Here is a 20,129-nt window from a genome sequence, read left to right as displayed (position 1 = left end):
CCCTTCCTTCCTTCTTCCCTTCCTCCTCCCCCTCCTTCTCCTCCTTTTTTTTTTTTTTTTTGTTTTTTTTTTTGTTTAACTCATCCAATGCTTATTGAATAGTAAACTGTTGCCAACACTGCTGCTGAAATCTGCAAGTCACTCATCCAGATCCCTCTCTTGGCCACCCCCTGAGACGGAAGCCCCAAGCAGGACCACCCCGAATGCCAGAGAGTAGCCAGGGCCTGGGAGATGCCAGGAGAAGGGGAAAAGCAGGGAGAGGAAGAAGCAAGGAAGGGAGGGTGCAGAGCTACACTCCCAGGGACACACACACACACACACACACACACACACACACACACATACACATACACACACAAGGACCAGGGTTTGTCTCTGCCCCCACCCAGCAGCCACAGGGACATCAGGGAAAGAGACCATGCACCCACAAGACATTTCAGTCTTTCCCATCTTGAAGTGTCTGCCACAAGGGGCTGGCCCAAGGGCACTGGACTCTGCCTTCAGGGCACATTAGCCCTGAGCCAAGCTGGCTTTCATGGCAGCCACCAGCTTCAGAAATTTGCTCTCCTTGTCCACGTAGCCATCACCTCTCTTCTTGGAGTGAACCAATTTCCTTGGTACCATCACTTCAAAGAAGCATGTGGCCTGGGGAGTCCCCTCGCCGCAGATGTCCAGGCATTTGGGGACATCATCTTCTAACTTCTTCTTGAGCTTAAGATACTTACACTTGTAGCCTCAAGCGCCACAATAAATTACTCTGACAGTGAGGGCCCTGGATGGGGACCGCAGCAAGGGCAGGGTGCGGACCTGTGAGCTCCACTGCAAGGATTTTCAAGTTTCTTTAGTGGCTCTAGTGTGCATCAGAGATTTAAGAATCATTATAGTGATAGCTCAATACATATTAAGTGAATAAATGAAATTCTTTACTTGATCTTAGATTACATTCAGAAACCAATTTGAATCAATTGTACTGCCTGATGGTACTCTGTACTCTAGACTGCTCATGCTACAGCAAAATGCACAAAACTAGAGGAAAAAAGAGAAGATCTAAGATAGAAAAAGGATTCGGGGCGCCTGGGTGGCGCAGTCGGTTAAGCGTCCGACTTCAGCCAGGTCACGATCTCGCGGTCCGTGAGTTCGAGCCCCGCGTCAGGCTCTGGGCTGATGGCTCGGAGCCTGGAGCCTGTTTCCGATGATTCTGTGTCTCCCTCTCTCTCTGCCCCTCCCCCGTTCATGCTCTGTCTCTCTCTGTCCCAAGAATAAATAAAAAACGTTGAAAAAAAAAATTAAAAAAAAAAAGAAAAAGGATTCAAAATGCTGTCAGGTGAGGAAGAGCTATAGCAACATGAGATGCTGAGTCTGAAAAGAAAGACCTGAGAATGTAAGTGCTGCCTTCACATAACTCCAAGGTGCAGCCATCACAGATGACAGCTGAAGGAAGCTAGGGTTTGGAAGCTAGGGTTTGGCATAATGTAAGACTTCCTTAAAAAGTAGTATCGTCTGGATATTAACTGGATTCCTTGAAACTGTGAGTAACTGGTCACTGCAGGAATTCAGACACTGGCTTTTTGAGCTCTGGGCCAAGTTGTTGTGAGGAAACCCCTCTGCCAGGAGCTTTACTGAATGTGTCTTATTTTTCGGCCATCTGATATCCATGGACTCTCTTCCTAGAAACAACCTCCTCGTTTTCTTTGAAAATTACTCATCTCTCACTTTCAGTTCTAACAGAGCTGACTCTCTCTAGTTCTAGGGGAAGAACATTGATCCGCTCCCAACCAACCATGAAAATGACATCTCCAAATGTTGCCTGAGTGGCACAGTCTGTTAAGCTACTGACTGCTGATTTCGGCTCAAGTCATGATCTCACAGTTCCTGGGTTTGAGCCCTGCATCGGGCTCAGTGCTGGCAGCAGGGAGCCTGCTCACTCTCTCTCTCTCTCTCTCTCTCTGAAAATAAATAAATAAACTTAAAAAAAGCTGCATTGCCCTACACAATAACTTGTTCAATAATGAGCAAGTAGCCCAAGTTGTGTCAATCAGAGGCCATAAAATCAAACTCTGGGAATTTTGCTTATATTTTTGAAGACTCTCTTCCACTAGATTTAAAGTTGTGAGAGTGTGAGGTGGAAAATATGAACTCAGAGAAAATGAAAAGAAGAGAATTTCAAAATGATCTTATTAATAATAGCCTTAGGTTAAACTAGATAACGTATCTGTGAAATAAAAGAGTGATGCTATAGAAAAAGAATATTCAGATGCCAAAAAAGAGTTCTCGGAAGTTAAAAAATATGATGTTAGTTCTCAACAACAACAAAAAAGGTATCATGGCTACGCTTAAGCGTCCTTAGTGGCATACTCCATTCAACAAACAGCCTGATAAGCCACTTTTTATTATTCTACTGAGCTGCCTATTTCTGTTGGCAACTGTGTGTATGAAGTGCTTTCTTTTGATATTTTCAGTAAGTCTCAGTTGTTAAAAATTAACTAATAAATAAAAAATTTAAATATGATGTTAGTAATGAAAGAAATCTCTTATAAAGTTCAAAGATAAGTCTGAGAAAATCCTGCCAAAAGCAGAAAAGACAAAAGTTGCATAATAGGAGAGAAATTATACACATGATTAATCCAAGAGGATTAATATGCCAAAAATACAAGATCCAAAAAGTAGAATAGAGAAAATGGAAACAAATAAAGTATCAAAGAAATAGTGAAAGTCCCTAGAATTGAAGGACAAGAGTATTCATAGTAAAAATTCACTGAAAGCATAGGAAAAATAAATGTAAAAGACCAAAACTAAGGCCTACCATCATCTCTGAAGACAAATGCTTATTATCATAAGGCTTGGAAAAAAATTAAAATCTAGCAGGAAAGAAAGGTCTTGCCCGGACTCTGAAATGCAAATCCAAGCAATGCCCTGCTTTCAGGACACATATTTCTCTTCAACAAAGCTTTAAAAAAAATCATTGCAATATTTTAAAAGCTTGATTATCTTAAGAAATTTTATGACTTCCTTTATAAACATGGCAACCAAGATTCCCTTATCTAAAAGAGGCTAGAAGACATAGGTGACTCAAGAAAGGGGACCGAACTCTGTCTGGTAGATAGTGACAGCCTATAATCCCAGAGTAGTATATGTGACCAGAAAATTTCTCAAAATGACTTCTTAAAGCTCCAAAATTGGCTCCATATAGAATTTAATACAAAATTTACGAGTGCTACAATTGTGTTAAAAATGTATCTATAATATGGCCAATCATAAAAATTTACAAAATTACAATAACAAGCTTTGATATATTCTATATATATTTCTATCAATGATGTATTTATTCACCTCCCAATTTTCAAAAATAGTGCTATATTAGTCTTGCAGTGAAAAAATTAAGTTCCCTGTCTTTTTCCTTTAAAATAATTGGCCCCACGCCTGGGTGGCGCAGTCGGTTAAGCGTCCGACTTCAGCCAGGTCACGATCTCGCGGTCCGTGAGTTCGAGCCCCGCGTCAGGCTCTGGGCTGACGGCTCGGAGCCTGGAGCCTGCTTCAGATTCTGTGTCTCCCTCTCTCTCTGCCCCTCCCCCGTTCATGCTCTGTCTCTCTCTGTCCCAAAAATAAATAAAAAACGTTGAAAAAAAAATTTAAAATAAAATAATTGGCCCCAAGTACAAAATGATAACTTCAATTCATTTTGTTTATTCTCATGACATGTTCCAAGATAATTTTGTGAACACCTAAGTGTTCCATTTAGTATTAGGAGAAGTAAAATGTTAAGGGATGTTTAAGCTCTGTAAAGTTGAATAGACTAGCATTTGAATGACAGGATATAATTACAGATCACCAAGGATATAGTACAAAATGTACCCAATCCCACGTCTTCATATTCAGCTAAGAACAGAATGCTTTAGTAAGATATGAGATTAATAAAATATCAAAAGATAATAATTCTGGAAGAACCAAGTCTTCCTAGTTAGAACTATCAGAGCTGGAAGAATTATTACTAAATTTCATAAAATCTGTATCAGTCATAATGGACTAGACTCTGTACTACTTGTGTGTCATTAAATTGAAATCTGCCTTTTATTTTCATGTTATTGTATCCAAGAATATGTGTCCAAATACTCCATCTAAACTTATAAGATCCCTAAGGGCAAGTATCATATCCTATATATCTCTCTCTCTTAGCTCAAGGTCCCCCTAACACAAAGCCTAAACAAGGTCTAGAAACAAGTAATTTATTTGGGATGTGATCCTAAGAAGCAGAAATGAGAGAATAAAGCAGGAAAGGATGAAAATTCTTTAAAGGATACATTCTCAATGTCACTATTAGGTTATGGGGCCTGACTGAAATTAGAGGTGGCTCAAGGGGATGTGACATCAGTACTGAAAGCATCTGCTATATTCCCATACCTTGCCCTACATTTAAGACTCTCAGTAAAAGCTTTCTGAGTCATTTAGTCAATTGCAGTGCTCCCAAGGCTTCCTGTTCAAATCAGTGATCACCTGAGAAGTTATACATTGCCTTTTACAACCACATTTCAGAACGTTATGTCGTTCTGTCAGGTCCACGTGTCTTTGTAAGACAAGTAATAGATGCCTTCTCGTGTCAACGTAAGCTAACAGGGAATCCCAACATGAGCCTCAGGCTGAGTTTGGATTTGGAAATCTGAAGGCAGCCCTCTTTCTCTGCACGCTGGGTTTTTTTTTTCTCTCTGCAGAATTTAAAATAAGCCACCATGATGAGTAGGGCTGTCAATCAGTCATCCAGTGCTCATTGCCTACACTGAGGTGGCACTGTTGGCAATTGAGAGGTGGGAGATATGACCCTGAACATTAAAGAGCCTGGCATTTTACTAAGAAGGCACATAAAGAGTAGTCCACATGCAAACTAAGGATCAGATGACTACTACTTACAAATATTATAGGAGCTCACAAAAGGAGTATGCCATAGTGGTTAAGATGGTCAGCACAGGTTCCGTGGAGGAGGTCCCCTGGGTTTCCAAGGAGCTGTAAGATTTAGAAATGTGGAGTGGAGAAGAGGGGGCAGGCAAGGACAAAATAGGCAAGCAAGGGATTAGAAGAAGGAATGCGTCCAGTCCGTTTCCAAGAAATGACCTGCCCAGGGGCAACTGCATCCACACTAAGGAACTCCTTACAGAATGCTAGTCAAGATGGCAAACCAGAATCTATTAGGATCTTGGAAACATCTTCCTATTCTTTGAAAATTAGAATTCAATCCCTGTCTTACTTTGCATAAGATCTTGAAAACTGCACCAAGTATGGCTTTGGTAATATTCTGGGTGAACTCTCTTACCTAGTCACAAACATAATCAATCTTAACTGGGGTCAAGGAACACTTAAAACTCAGCCACTAGAAAGGGTTCTAACAACAACAACAACAACAACAACAACAACAACAAGGTATTCTTTTTCAAGGAGCCTTGACACACAGGTATTTTTCCACAGAATTTGAAGATACGGATTCTATGACATTGGTATGAATGCCTCATAGTTCATTTTAACATTTCCTGCCTTAAAATGATTTCCTTTGAGTTGGAAGCAAAACTGAAAGGGATATTAATTCTTAGTAATTTTCTAGTTCTTAATCTCCCCATTCTTTAAGAAATAGAACATCCTTGGAGCACTGAGCTCAGTCAGTTAAGCCTCCAACTCTTGGTTTTGGCTCAGGTCATGATTTCACGGTTCGTGAGATTGAGCCTCACATCAGGCTCTGCACTGATAGCACGGAGCCTGCTTGGGATTCTCTCTCTCTCTCTCTCTCTCTCTCTCTCTGCCCTATGTTCACGCACACTCTCACTCTCTCTTTCTCAAAATGAATAAACTTTAAAAAAAGAGGCTCATATTTCCTACCTTCAACCCAATGTAAATTTAATTAAAAAACAAAAAGAAATAGAACATCCTTAACTTAAATCCACAAACCATCAAATAATCCTATTGTACCATGATTAGTTATTATCACCTAAACATTACTTTAATGCAGAATGTAACAATTGGTTATTTTCACCACACTACTATTTTACATTGTAAAAATGCTCACCAAATATTTTCAAAGTTTAAAAAAAGTTTTTTTAATATTATATATTAACCAGGTGATCACTTCTTAGTTTTCTTTCTTCCTTCCATATTTGTTAACTAGGAGCTACAACCTCAGCCTTGCAGAAATGGTTCTTGTTTCAACTCTCCTTTGTCCTGGCATAACATGGGCTGGACTTTTCCCACTAAGGCTTGTCCCAGTTTTGCATGCATTCTCTAGTTTTCTCTGTTCTGGAACACCCCCATTCCCTGCAGGATCACCAGCTTGGTTTGGAAACAGTTTTTTGTTTTTCATTGCAGATCTTTTGCTCATGCAGCAATGTAAGTTTAAAACAGAGTAAGAAGATCTATATTGGGCATATATCAAATGATAAACAAGAAGCAATTCTAAATGGCTATAGCATACAGAAGAGATGAGTTATCCTGAGGTACCTCAGTGCTTTGATGTACCTTTTTTATCGACATCCCATCTGTCAATAACGTAACATGAAAGCATGCTGTATCATGCAGTGATGCTTGAGAAAGCACATTTATTTTACATGTTGATTTTCAAGCCTAAATGAGTCAAATACCGTCCTCCCAAATGGTTTATTAGTTCTTTTGGGGAGTGGGAGTGTCCATATAACTGATATCTGCCCCACAACAAGTAAAGCAAACACCTCAAACTGAAGTGATAAATCTACCTAAGAACTAGATAGTGTCACCGACTGGTGACAGGTCCAATTGCAATGAGATTCTACTAGGCATGTCAGAATAAAGACCAAAAAAAGAGGGAATCAAAGTTTCAGGAGTGACAGCTATATTCATCAGAGTTTCAGAAAAAGTGACAAGTTCCAATAAGGTTTTCTTTTCTTTTCTTTTCTTTTTTTTTTTTTGTTTAAACACTTAGACTCCTTGTCTACACATTTCAGGGATGAGAGGAGAGATTCATGTTTGGCTCTAGCTCTGAGACTATGCTGTTAGCCAACCCTGCATTCCAGCGGCATCTCAACATGCAGCCAGCTTTTCTATGTGGGAACCCTCTGACCTCACCATCCGGTCCTGTGACTGCCCTGGCCTTGCGACCAAACACACTTCGTGATCCCAGTTCTGCAAACTAGATACCTCTCTCCGCCACTCCCTTCTTCACCCTGCCTGTCTTTCCTGCCAAATAAAACAATTCTCCAGGAGTGGGTGACTGATTACAATCCCTGCTCTTCCATAATTGGCTATGCAATTTGGGGTAAATCATTTGGCCAGCCTGAATCTCAGTTTTCTTATTTGTAAAATGAAGGGTTTGGCTGAGATGGTTTCAAAGGTCCCTTTGAATTCTAAAATACCACTGCCATTCTGTCAGGCTCTTGGAGACTGTGGCCTGTCTCTGATTGGTCCTTTGTCCTTTCAAAGAGTGAGCAGCAATTAAGTGCACTGAACAAACATGTTACAACTCAACATTCTTTGTAAAATACATGCTTTCCTGTCAGTTGGACCCTTAAAGTAACTGTTGTTTTAAAATTAATTCTTCCTGGTCTAGAACTGGACCAGGTACAGAATAATGGCATGTATATTATTCTCACATAGCATATGAAACAGCCAGTGTTTTTGCAAATAATAAAACCAATGTTGGCTAACTGATGCAAAAAAGAAATTTATTGGAAAGATACTGGAAGATTGGACAGTTCATCTTGGAAACAGGAATTCAGGGCGATGTGGCTCAGTCAATACCCCACCAGAGGTTCAGTCAGTATAGGGTGCTGGCACTGGCACCATCAGCCCTGGATACTTGTCACCATTCACTCAAGTCTTAATTCCACCCAGTCACTCTGAATGATATTTGACTATCACTGGCTTTGTTATCACTCCCTGAAGGGCCAAAGTCTTGGGAAGAGTCTCTGATTGGCTGAGCCTTGGCCAAATGTCTATACACAGGTCCAGGGAGTCGAAAGCAGGATTATCTGCTCCTCTTCAGCTTCCAGAGTGGTACACCTGATCCTGGGCTCCATTTATCTTGCACTCACCCAAATAGGAGGAGTTTTGGGATGCCGGACAACCAAAATGACAAATGTTAACTACACACTTTTCTCACTTGTGATTATAAATTTAACACATCTTGGAGGCATTTGTAAGAGGTTGATTATGTTCTGGAGAGGTTTACAGCTGATAGATTATTCCATCATTATTTGATCACTTCATTGATTTATGTGAACCAGTGATTGGTCCAGTTAATGAAACAATATTCATCAGGATACTAATTTATTGAGCTGCCTTTTCCTATTTACATGGCTCCTCTGGATGACAAAGTGAGTCCTTGGAATGAACAATGAATCACTGGAAGGAAAAAGCAAGCACATCTTCATTCTGAGCACACACTGTCATTGATTTTTAAAGTAAAAAATAATATCTGGCATTTAGTCCTGGTCTAAAGTTCTTCACAGAGATGGTGTTAATTTCCCTAAGATGTTGCATTGTCCTGGCTTTATAGATCAGCTGGGATGGCTGAGTGACCTGAAATTTCGGTGACAAATGTCAGCAGAGACACTAGAGCTAAGTCCTCTCAGCCTCCTTCCAAAGTAAATCCATTAAGCCTCAGAAACAATTCTTCCACCCTGAAAACAAAGTGGCAAGCAGGCTTCCACGAGATTGCTGCCATTAGGTGGGACCACTTCCACGGACAATGTGGAAGGGCGGTGTAGAAAAGAGATGGGAAGACAGTTTTGCCAAGGAGCTCAAGGATTGAGACAGTCTTCCAGAATGAACAGTGAACTCAGAGAGAAACTTGTCCGACAAAATGCAGTGGTATCAGCACATAAGAGGCCTTCTGCTTTTGTTACGTTTTTAAGATATTCAGAGGCCAAACAAAGAAAACCTCCCTAAAGAGAAATAAGCAGCCAGCATCCCAGAGTCCCATATCCTGGAACGCAAAGTTCCTCCCTGCACTGGGCGACCCAGGGGCTCTGACTCCCTTTCCCACAGGAGAAGCAGGTCCTGCCAACTGCTTAAGGAAGTGTCTGTTCTGGTATGAAGAATGGGGGCGCCTGCCCGGCTCGGTCAGTAGAGCATGCCACTCTCAGTCTTGGGGTGAGCTCGAGCCCCACATTGGGTGTAGAGATTACTTAAAAATAAAATCTTTTAAAAAAAAAGATGTATTCGTTATGATACAGGTTTGCATGCATATAACAGAGACCCTCAAATAACAGTAGTTTAAATAAGATTGAAGCTTGTCTCCCTCCGTGTAAAAGACTCTTCACTGATATGATACCTACTTATCCTTCGGGTCTCACTGAAAATGTCACCTCTGAGAAGTCTCCCCTGATGCTACCTAAACAAGCTAAGGTATTCTTGCCTTCTGTTTTCTGAGTGCCTTCTAACTTCTCTATCAAAACAATGATCACACTTTATATTATGGATTGTTGAATTTTCCACACATTAGAGTCAACAGCACAAGGGGAGAGACTCTGTTTATCTTGCTTGTCACCATATCTCCAGAGAGCCACCTCCCACCTGTACTGAATGTACCTCTATTGAATGTTCTTGAGGGTGACAGGAAATGAATACTTCTGGTTTATTATACACAGGGCAGTTACTCAGAAAATTTTGAAATGGTAAATAGTATTTTAAAACCAGAGAAATAATAGCCATTTATGCTTCTAGCACAACCATAGATTTGGAAGAGAGCAAAAACAAACATTTCCATTTCAAAGACCTCTGCCTATAAAGCAGGGGCTGGCAAACTTTCTGTAAAGTGACAGTGAATATTTCAAGTTTTGTTGGCCATATGATCACTGTTGCAACGGCTCAACTCTGCTGTGAAAGTGGGAAGACAGAAACAACCAAGATGTAAACTAATGGTGTGGCTGGGTTCCAATAAAACTTGATTTATGAGTACTAAAATTTCAATTTTGTGTCATTCTCAAATGTCATGAAATATTCTACTTCTTTTGATTGTTTTCAACCATGTAAAAATATGAAAGCATTCTTATTTCATGAGCCTTGTAAAAAAAAAAAAAAAGCAGCAGCTAGACTTGGCCCATGGGTTGTGGTTTGTCAGCCCTGTCAGAGCGCACATTTTTTGACAGAGATGTGTCTGGCCTTGGGTTGTTTCTTTAGCCCCTCAGTGAAGTTCACACTCATAAGCATCTACTCTGTGCCAGGGTCAGGTCAGAGGCTGCAGAACTGCAAAGATGGTTAAGATCAGCCCTGTGCCACTAACTCCACGCGACATGGACCCAAATCCACAAAGTGTGGTTGCAGCCTCTGGTTGAAGGGGAAAGTTACTTCATGACAAGATGGCATCTGAGGGGAGAGTCGTGGGCCGCATGCACCCAGGAACCAGCAGCACCCAGTCTGGCTGTGGCTCTGGATGAATCCCACAGGGAATGCCGGGTAGTAAGGCTAGGAAGGCCTGTGGCCGATGTATGAGGGACCCTCAGGGACCAGCATGAAGCTGAGTCTGGTGGGCAACTGAGAACCAAAGGGGAGGATTAAACTGAGATCATTAAATTGGTACTAACAGTATATTAGTTTTTTAATGTTTTAACTTTCAAACTATTAAAAAGTGATTTCTGAAAGTATTTGATTCCTTTTTCTGTTACTAATTTACCAACTATTTCAACTGAGAAACTCTCCTGGGAAAAATACACTGAGTTCAAGGGCACCTAGGAGGGGAAAATGCCATCAGTGTTTTCCCAGGGGCAGTGCTTATAAAAGGACCCATTGTATGTTAAAAGAAAACAAAAAGCAAGAATAAAATGATCATTTCAAATATTCATTAGATTTTGAGAAAATTCTGAACTATCAATCACACAATGCCCTCCCTAGCTCCACATTAAATAAGAAACTTCTGTTTTGTCCCAAAGGAGAAAGTCACTCAATATTATACTGCCCCTTTCCTTTTGTCTCTTAAATGGGAGTTTTGTTGGAAATCATCAATTGGAAAAATAATAAGCCATTCTTTCAGGCCAACATAAAACATAGGAGGCAGGAAAAGTCAACTCAGGTCACAGAGATGAAAACTGAATGCTCCTTCAAATGGTATAAAATATCACCTTGCTCATCCAAGCAAAAATTCAGGACAAGCCTCTCGGAGTGCCTCCTATTAAAAGATACCATCTTGGCACATAGGATGCTCAGGAAATGGAAGTGGCATTAATCTGCATGCAGGGATCACCTCCTTCATGCTGATGCCCAGTCCAACTGGGGGATGAGGAGTCCAATCGCCGGCACCCAGCTGAGAGGTCTTGGGTGGAGACAGGCAAGTCTGCCTCCCACTCACGAATTCACCTGGCTGCTCCTTTCTGCCAGATTTACCCCCCCCCCCACCTTTCTCCTCTCCCTGCTCATAGGATTCATGGATAGGGGAAATCAAGTGCTGGTTGAGTGCCAATCAACGACAAACCACTGTGGTGAAGGATCGACATCTCTAGTTAACTAAATATTTTTTTAAGCTGTTTCAATTGAAGTTGGGTTGAAATTTTTTACTTTTTTATTAAATTTTTTTTAATGTTTATTGATTTTTGAGAGTGTGAGACAGAGTGTGAGCAGGGGAGGGGCAGAGAGAGAGGGAGACACAGAATCCGAAGCAGGCTCCAGGCTCTGAGCTGTCAGCACAGAGTCCACGCCAGGCACAAACCCATGAACCCACAAGATCGTGACCCCAGCCGAAGTCAGATGCTTAACCTGCTGAGCCAGCCAGGCACCCCCGAAATTTTTTAAGATTTTGAGTATTACATTTATAAGGTTCAAATTTCAGCAACTGTAGAGATGGAGTAAAAATAAAACAAAACTCCCTCCCATCACTATACCCCAACCTCTCAATTCCCCTCTGCATAGGTAGTCTTTGTTGTTTCCTAAATAGTTTAAATTATGATAGTAATTGTATTAGTTGAGGTAAAAGGCTGGAATGAATAAGTCCCAAATGCAGTGGCTCAAACAAAAATAGAAATTTCTTTCTTTCTCATATAATAGTTCAGTGTAGGTGTTCTGGGTCAACCGGTGGGCCTGTATCACTCAGTCATTCGGGGATACAGGCTTCCTGGCAGCTTCACAGAGGAGCTCCAGCATGGCCATCACTGTCATTGGATGGGAGAGGAGCAGAAGGCAAAGGCCAGGGGTTTTCCTTTCCACACATTTCACTTCCACTCACTCTATTGGCAAAAGCCGAGTCACATGGTCACAGTAGCTGTAAGGGATGCTGGGGAAGGTAGCGGTATCCCCGCTCCAGCTGTGCTACTACTCTTGTGCCTTGCGACGTTAAGGAGTTTAGCCCCCGGCTCACTCTCTACAGACCACCTTGCAATGCTTTTCCAGGCTGCTGCCAACTGCCTGCGCCAAGTGAGGGCAGCAGCCCTCCCCATAATCCCTGAAGTAGAGCTACCATTAGCTTGTAACAGTCGAGACTGTTACTGCAGAAGAGAATTACCATGCAGAAAAGCCATGCTTAATGGGAGGCCCTACTCATCCCCATCCAGTGAACACTCTTCCCTTTATCAATGCATTTAACAGACACTTTTATAGTGTTATATTTTGTGTGATTTATAAAAATTAACTCATTTAATCTTCATAATAATCCTCTGAGATAGGCACAGTTATGGACCAGTTTTCCAGTTTCCAGAGGAGGAAACCTGGAAACCGAGAGGTTAAGTAATTGTCCAGGGTCACAGGGAGAAAACTTATGTTAGTCTGTCTTTTTTTACCAACATAACCTTGATTTTATTGTAATTTCAATGAATTCACTAAAAAATCATGCTTCCCTGGCAAGCAGAGGTAGCCATATATGACCCAGTTCAGGTCAGTGAATTTAAGGGGAAATCATTGAGTCAGGTACCAAGGAAAACTATTGTTTTACTGAAAAAAAAAAGAACAAAAAACAAGAACAAAAACCAAAAAAACAGGAGAGATACAGATAGTGTACATCTTTTGCCCTTTAACCCTTACCCTTCTTCAGCTTTGGAATGTGGACATGATGCCTGGAAGTTAGCAGCCATTTTGTGATCATGAGGTGAACACAGATTTCTTTGTTGTGTGAAGAGAGAGAGAGGCGGAGAAAGAGCGTGATACTACATATGTGTGTCTGTGTGTGTGTGTGTACGTGTGTGTTTGTGTGTGTATGCATGTATATATGTACACATACATTTACAGAGAGAGACCCATTTAGTAAAAACATTTGAACTGGGCCCAAACCATCTTCGCTGATACTTAAATCTAGATCCTGGTCCTGACTGCCCCAAAGTCTATAAGTCAGGGTACCCCAACTGGCCTCTCCATTAGGCCTGTTCTGTGTCTTCTCAGAGTGCAGTACTTATTTTCTCTATGTTCAGGCCCCCATGCCAACTCTACCCTCAACAAAGTCCATCTTTCTTATCATAATACACAGCAGTTCCTCATGGTCTTGAAATTCTGAATTCCACAAAAGGATTTCAATCTACCCACTTAGGTTCTGAGGAAGCGGTCCTAAAACTGGATAACCCAGTATCACTGCTGCCCCTGCAGTTGTATTTGTTAAGCCATTTACAAAGTCCAAGAAAAGAATCCTAGGCATCTCCTAAATTTTAGAAAATTCCAGCCTTTTTGTAATATCACAGAAGTCAATGTGCAGAGGGACCAAAAAATTGGGCCTCTCAACTCTGAAGGGTTCAGTCTCTAATCCAAGAGAACCACTTAAATATTCATCTGCTAGGATACAGAGCAGATACAGAGGCCTACCTCCAACCCCCAAGGGAAAAGATGGCCTGGCCTATGGATTGTAGCCTAAGGACCAAGGGTTGAACATAAAACAGATTTTATTGCTAATTATTTTATTGGTAACTTTTAAATTTTTTTTAATGTTTATTTATTTTTGAGACAGAGACAGAGCATGAATGGGGGAGGGGCAGAGAGAGAGGGAGACACAGAATCGGAAGCAGGCTCCAGGCTCTGAGCCATCAGCCCAGAGCCCGACGCGGGGCTCGAACTCATGGACCGCAAGATCGTGACCTGAGCTGAAGTCGGACGCTTAACCGACTGAGCCACCCAGGCGCCCCTTTATTGGTAACTTTTAAAGGCCATTATGAAGCGATTCTTTAATGGTAACTTTCCTCCTATTAGGAAGGCCTGATGCATGGGACCTCTGTGAACAGCTAAGAGTTTTGGGAGACTGGGCACATCCAAGTCTAAGGCTGACAGATTTTAAGCATGGACTCTTAAATGGAGATGTTAAACCTCACTTACCATCTTTCCAACATATCAAAGCATTTTTTTTTTCTTCCCAGAACAGGAGAACAATGTTCTCCCAAAGATGAATCAGAAAAACGCTGGCAGCTTGGAAATAGCAAGTAGCCCATCTCCACTCTAAGATGTTAAGGTTTAGAAAATGCTGGGGGTTGTGGGATTCTTCCCGCCTCCCTCTCTCTGCCCCCTCACTCACTTGCGCCCTCTCTCTCTCAAAAAAAAAAAAAAAAAATGTTGGGGGAAGGCTCAGCCACGGGACTTCTACTTATGCTAGGACAGTATGGAGAAAGAGGGAGACATAAAGAAATGACCAGAAAGGAACCAGGGGGAAGAAAATTATGAATATAGGAAGCAAAATATGCTCTGTTTTGCTCAGTGTGACAAGGAACTTAGTGTTTAACGTTTTCCTATGGCCTTTAGCTTATAGGTTCTCCTATAGAGGACTCTCTCTAAAGGATAATATTCATTGTATTTGGATCTTTTCTTAAATGAAAAAGGCCTTGAAAAATGTATTTGCATCTCAAGAGCTGAAACTAAATTATTTTCCTGAATGGATGAGGAGATTAAGGGCCACTGACAGTGGAGGAAAGGAGGAGACAGTTATCCCTTGGCCACACCAGCTCCGGGACCCACCACTTAAGGCTGTCAAAAACTGTCGCTGGGGTGCCTGGGTGGGTCAGTCACTTAATCATCTGACTCTTGATTTCGGCTCAGGTCAAGATTTCAGGATCATGGGATAGAGCCCCATGTCTTGCTTGACATGGGGCCGGGAACCTGCTTGGAATTCTCTCTCTGCCCCTCCCTCACTCACACTCTTTCTCTCTCAGAAAAAAAAAAAATTATATATATATATATATATATATATATATATATATATATATACACTGTCTCTGAAACTTCTGAATTGTTAACTTTAAAATGGTTTATTTTGAAAAAATAAATATATAAAAGCGTTTATTTTGTTGTGCGAATTTTACTCAAAATTTTTTTTCTTTAGAAATATATATCAGGGGCACCTGGGTGGCTCAGTTGGTTAAACCTCTGACTTTAGCTCAGGTCATGATCTCATGGTTCATGAGTTCCAGCCTTGTGTAGGGCTCTGTGCTGTCAGTGTGGAGCCAGCTTTGGATCTTCTGTCCCCCTCTCTCTATTCCTCCCCTGCTTGCTCTCTCTCTCTCAAAAACATGTCAGAAGAAGTTTGTGAGAGACAGGGCAGAAAAACTGGTCAAGAGAAGTTGCCTGTTTAAATGCTGTACCCTAACCCCCTCCCTGCTTTCCCAGCACAGGTCATTCCCTCTCCCAAACCTGGCTTGCTCCCCTAGTATTAAAGCCTCACCACACCATTGCTTCCCTCCATAGAGATAGCTGTGTCACTATTCCAGTGTCTCCAGTAGTTAACATCTGTCATTTCTATTCAATTAAATGTAGGTAGCACCTTTTCACCACCACCCCCTACTTTGTAAGATGAGGCTATCAAAGACCCCACTCTCCCCTCACTCACTTCCTTTCTCCTAACGCCCTGCTCTGCCATGTATACTTTTTTTTAATGTTCATTTATTTTTGAGAGAGAGACAGAGACAGAGACAGAGTGTGAGCTGGGAAGGGGCAGAGAAAGAGGGAGACACAGAATCCAAAGCAGTTTCCAGGCTCTGAGCTGTCAGCACAGACCCTGACGCAGGGCTCGAACCCAGGAACCATGAGATCATGACCTGAGCCGAAGTCAGACACTTAACCAACTGCACCACTCATTCCCCCTGCCATCTATAATTTTATCTCTATATCAGTGAGATTGATAAAAAGGTTAATCTCTCCTGCGATTATAATGAAGTCTTCTGTGCTTTGTCTTCAAAGTTAAAAATCAAGTGCTTTATACCACTCTGTCTATATATTGTTTACTGCACTATTTAATAACTGATTTCCAAGAAAATTACCCAGAACTAAACTACATGAGTTTACAGATGCAAAGGGATTCCTAAATTCCTAAAAGATTACATAAAAATAAACCCAGACCAAGGTGAATAAAAGTGAAATTTTAGAGCACAGTAGAAAAAGAGTAAGTCCTACCTGTTTCTAAAAGGCAGAGTGGGAGTGGGGGTGGGCATGTCCCAAATAAAAAATAAGGAATCTTAATGTCTTCAGATTTTCTCTCCATAACTCTGGGATCTAGAAGATAGAGGAGGAACGCCTTCAGATTTCTGAAGGACAATTATTTTCATCTTAGAATTTTATACTCAGATAAACAAACAGTGTGAGGGTAAAATAAAGACTTTTTCAGCTATGCAAGGACTCCAAAATTTAGCTTTCACATACCCTTCCTAGGAAGTTACTGTAGAGATGTACCAACAAATAGAGGAAGTGAATTAAGGAAGACAAAGACACAGGATCTATAAAATAGGGTCCATCCAGGAGAATCACAGAAAAAGGTCCCAGGGTCACAGCAGAGCTGTGGGATCCCAGCAAGTACTTGACCCAAGTTTGAAAAGGGTGAGGTAAAAGGAGATTCCAAAGATTTGACACCATCCTTGGGAACTTGAAGAACTTAAGTAAGCAGTCAAGGCAGAGAAACCTAAGTTGGAGGGTGGGGGAGGAATAGAAAGGAAGACAAAGAGGCTGGGACAGAGGGAAGCTGTTTAAGACAAGGGAGCAATTATTTTATTTTTTAATTAAAAAAAATTTTTTTTGGAAGAGAGAGCATGTGAGCGGGGGTGGGAGGGGGTGCAGATAGAATCCCAAGCACGCTCCAACTCGGGGTTCAGATTCACAAACTATGAGATCATAACCTGAGCCAAAATCAAGAGTTGGAGCTTAACCCCCAACTGAACCACCCAGGCGTCCCCAGGAGAACAATAATTAATAATGATTATGACCAGGAGGATGATCAAGAAGGGATTTAAAAAAAACTTTTTTTTTTTAATGTTTATTCATTTTTGAGAGACAGAGAGAGCGTGAGTGGGGGAGGGGCAGAGAGAGAGGGAGACACAGAATCAGAAGCAGGCTCCAGGCTCTGAGCTGTCAGCACAGAGCCAGACCCAGGGCTTGAACCCATGAACTGTGAGATCGCGACCTGAGCCGAAGTTGGATGCTTAACTGACTGAGCCACCCAGGTGCCCCAACAAGGGATTTTTAATTCAAAATGACAGACTAACCATACATCTCTTCTCTGTCTTGAGATCTGAATTAAAGAGGTAGTGAATGAATTGTAGTACAAACAACCATTCTGAAGAGAAATGGAGGAGTTCCATCAATAGACCAAAGTGTTCAGCTCGTTTCTGGAAGGCAGAAAGTTGGTAGAGGGATTTCTGATCAAGATGCCTATCAAACACATGCATCTATCATTACTTGTTCCTAAAACCCCACCAAAACATATTTTTGAAGGCATTAAACCAGGTAATCCCACTGAATCACCAACAAAGTAGGATGTGTCCAGTTTGGTTTGCACATGTTGGGTCAGCTCTGCCTCTCAGCTCCCATCACTTCAGGTGTCAGTGGATCTCACACACCAGGGAAGTGGGACAGTGCCAAGGGCAGCAAGAAGAGCTATGAGGATTGCTCTGCTCTTGGTTCCATTCCTGAGACTCCTCCAGTAAATCAGAAAGCTGCTTGGAGCCCTGGTGATCTCATTGGTACAATGGGGATAATAACATCTAATCTCTTTCAACAGGGATAATAACATCTACCCCCTTCAATGGGGATAATAACATCTATCTCCTTCGAGGGTGTGGTTGCTGGACCAAAATTAGATTCAGAAGTAGGTAGAAACTATATGTCCTGATCCTTAAGTCTAGAGAGTTAAAACCAACCATCTTCCTTTAACATTCAAATTACAATGAAGGCATGGGCATGCCTGCCTAGATTGGCAGGCTCTGCCACCCCATCACATCCTCACCTTACCTCACCTACTGTGGGAAGTCAGTCCCCACAATTCCACCATCAACCCTGAAACAGATCAGTCCCCAGAGCCTGGAAGATGGACAGCAACATGGGTGGGGTGGGGGCACTGTCTGCTGACCATGGGGTCTTACCCACAGTGCATAATGTGATCTGTTCACCATTGCTTTCTTGCTGCTACCAACACTCACAGAGAAAAGTCTGCCTTCCCAAACATTTCACTTGGCAGGGTGCCCAGGCCCAAATTGACCTAGGCTCTCATTCTCTACAATGAAAGCCGTTGGCCCCAGACATGTTGGTGATGCTAGGATAGTGGTGGCCAGAGGAAATATTCCAGCATCAGCCTCCCTCTCCTGCTTATGAGTCCTGGCACAGCCCCTAGGGCAACAGAGCCAATCCTCCAGGTGAATTGAATCTCTAGGCTTCATCATCCTTTTTTCTTTCTGCCTTTCATTCCCTTCCTTCTTCCCTGCATCTTTCTTTCTTTTTTTCTTTCTTCCTTATCTTTCTTTCTTTCTTTCTTTCTTTCTTTCTTTCTTCCTTCCTTCCTTTTCTTCTTTCTTTCTTTCTTCTTTTCTTTTTTCTTCCTTTTTTCTTCCTTATCTTTCTTTTCTTTCTTTTTTTCTTTTTTCTTCCTTTCTTCCTTATCTTTCTTTTCTCTTCTTTCTTTCTTTCTTTCCTCTTTCCTTTCTTTCACTCTCTTTCCTCCTTCCCTCCTTCCTTTCCCTCTTTCCCTCCCTCTCTTTCGTTGCAGTCCAGCCTCTCTCTATCCATCCAATATAGCAGGTTTCAATAACCTGCTATGTGTAGTAGGCTGAACAATGGCCCCCAAAAAGGTTCACATTCTTGTCTCTGGAATCTATGAATATGTTACCTTACATGGCAAAAGGAACTTTGCATATGTGATTAAACTAAGGATCTTCAGATGGGATTATCTGAGTGGGCCCAATATAATCACAAAGGTCCTTATAAGGGTAAGGCAAGAAGGTCTAGGGGAGAGAAGGAAGCAGGGAGAGAAAAAGATGTGACAACAGCAGCCAAGTTGAAAGAGAAATTGAGATTGGAGGTTGGAGTAAGGGGCCACCAGCCAAAAAATGTAGGCAGCCTCTAGAAACTGGAAAAGGCAAACTCAATTTGCACATCTGACCTCCAAAATTCTAAAATAAAAAATTTCTGTTATTTTAAGTCACTATGTTTGTGGTAATTTGTTACAAGCAGCAAAAAGAAACTAATTAAACAGTGAAAATTAGATCATCTACTTTGAAAACCTATTTCATAATATCTATAGAAGCTGAACATATATGTATGTCTGTATGTATGTTTCCTAGGTATGTACCCAACAAAAATGTATATAATGTTCACCAAAGACATTGACTTTAATGTTCCTAGCAGCATGATTTATAAAGTCTCAAACCTGAGAATTACCAAATGATTATCAGTAGCAAAATGAATAAATTTAGGTAAATTTACACGGTGGAATACTATACAGCAAAAAGAATGAACAAACTATGACCACGGACAGTTAGCATCTTCAACACAATGTCCAGTGAAAGAAAGTCAGACAACAGAGTACATTCTGTATGATTCAATTGCTATAAAGTTCAAATATAAGCAAAAATCATCTATGCTGAGTAAAGGCAGTACCCTGCCCCCTCCAAAGAGAGAATATAAGGGAGCATTCTGGGAAGCTGGTAATGTTCTGTCTCTTGATCTTTAAGATGCTTCATTTTGTGCGAAATCATTGAACTTGTGTAATGTGCACCTTTTAGTATGTACTATACTTTAATAAAAACTTTTTTTTTTTTTTTTAAATAGAGGACAGGAGATCTGTGCCTTCATCCAAATTTGCCACCTTGGGACCCTCCAATATCCCATCAAAATCGGGTGGGGTACAGGGCAACCCAGATCCAGGATTCCAACTCCCCAGAGCCCAACTCTGGGTTAAGATGTCCTGTGAACTTGCTTTATATATTATTACTAAAGGGCCCATTTCAACGGGTTATTTTTCTAAATAA

The 20,129-nt window shown here is 41.4% G+C and overlaps 1 pseudogene; it reads right to left on the bottom strand.

Annotated features, from left to right (window-relative positions):
• Positions 1 to 12,087, bottom strand: LOC125935236 (selenoprotein W-like; annotated as a pseudogene).
• Between the last annotated feature and the right edge of the window lie 8,042 nt (positions 12,088 to 20,129).

Source organism: Panthera uncia (genome assembly GCF_023721935.1).
Source record: "Panthera uncia isolate 11264 chromosome A1 unlocalized genomic scaffold, Puncia_PCG_1.0 HiC_scaffold_17, whole genome shotgun sequence".
Lineage (NCBI taxonomy): Eukaryota > Metazoa > Chordata > Mammalia > Carnivora > Felidae > Panthera > Panthera uncia.
Note: the sequence above shows the minus strand (reverse complement) of the source record. Positions and strands in the feature narration are given on the sequence as shown.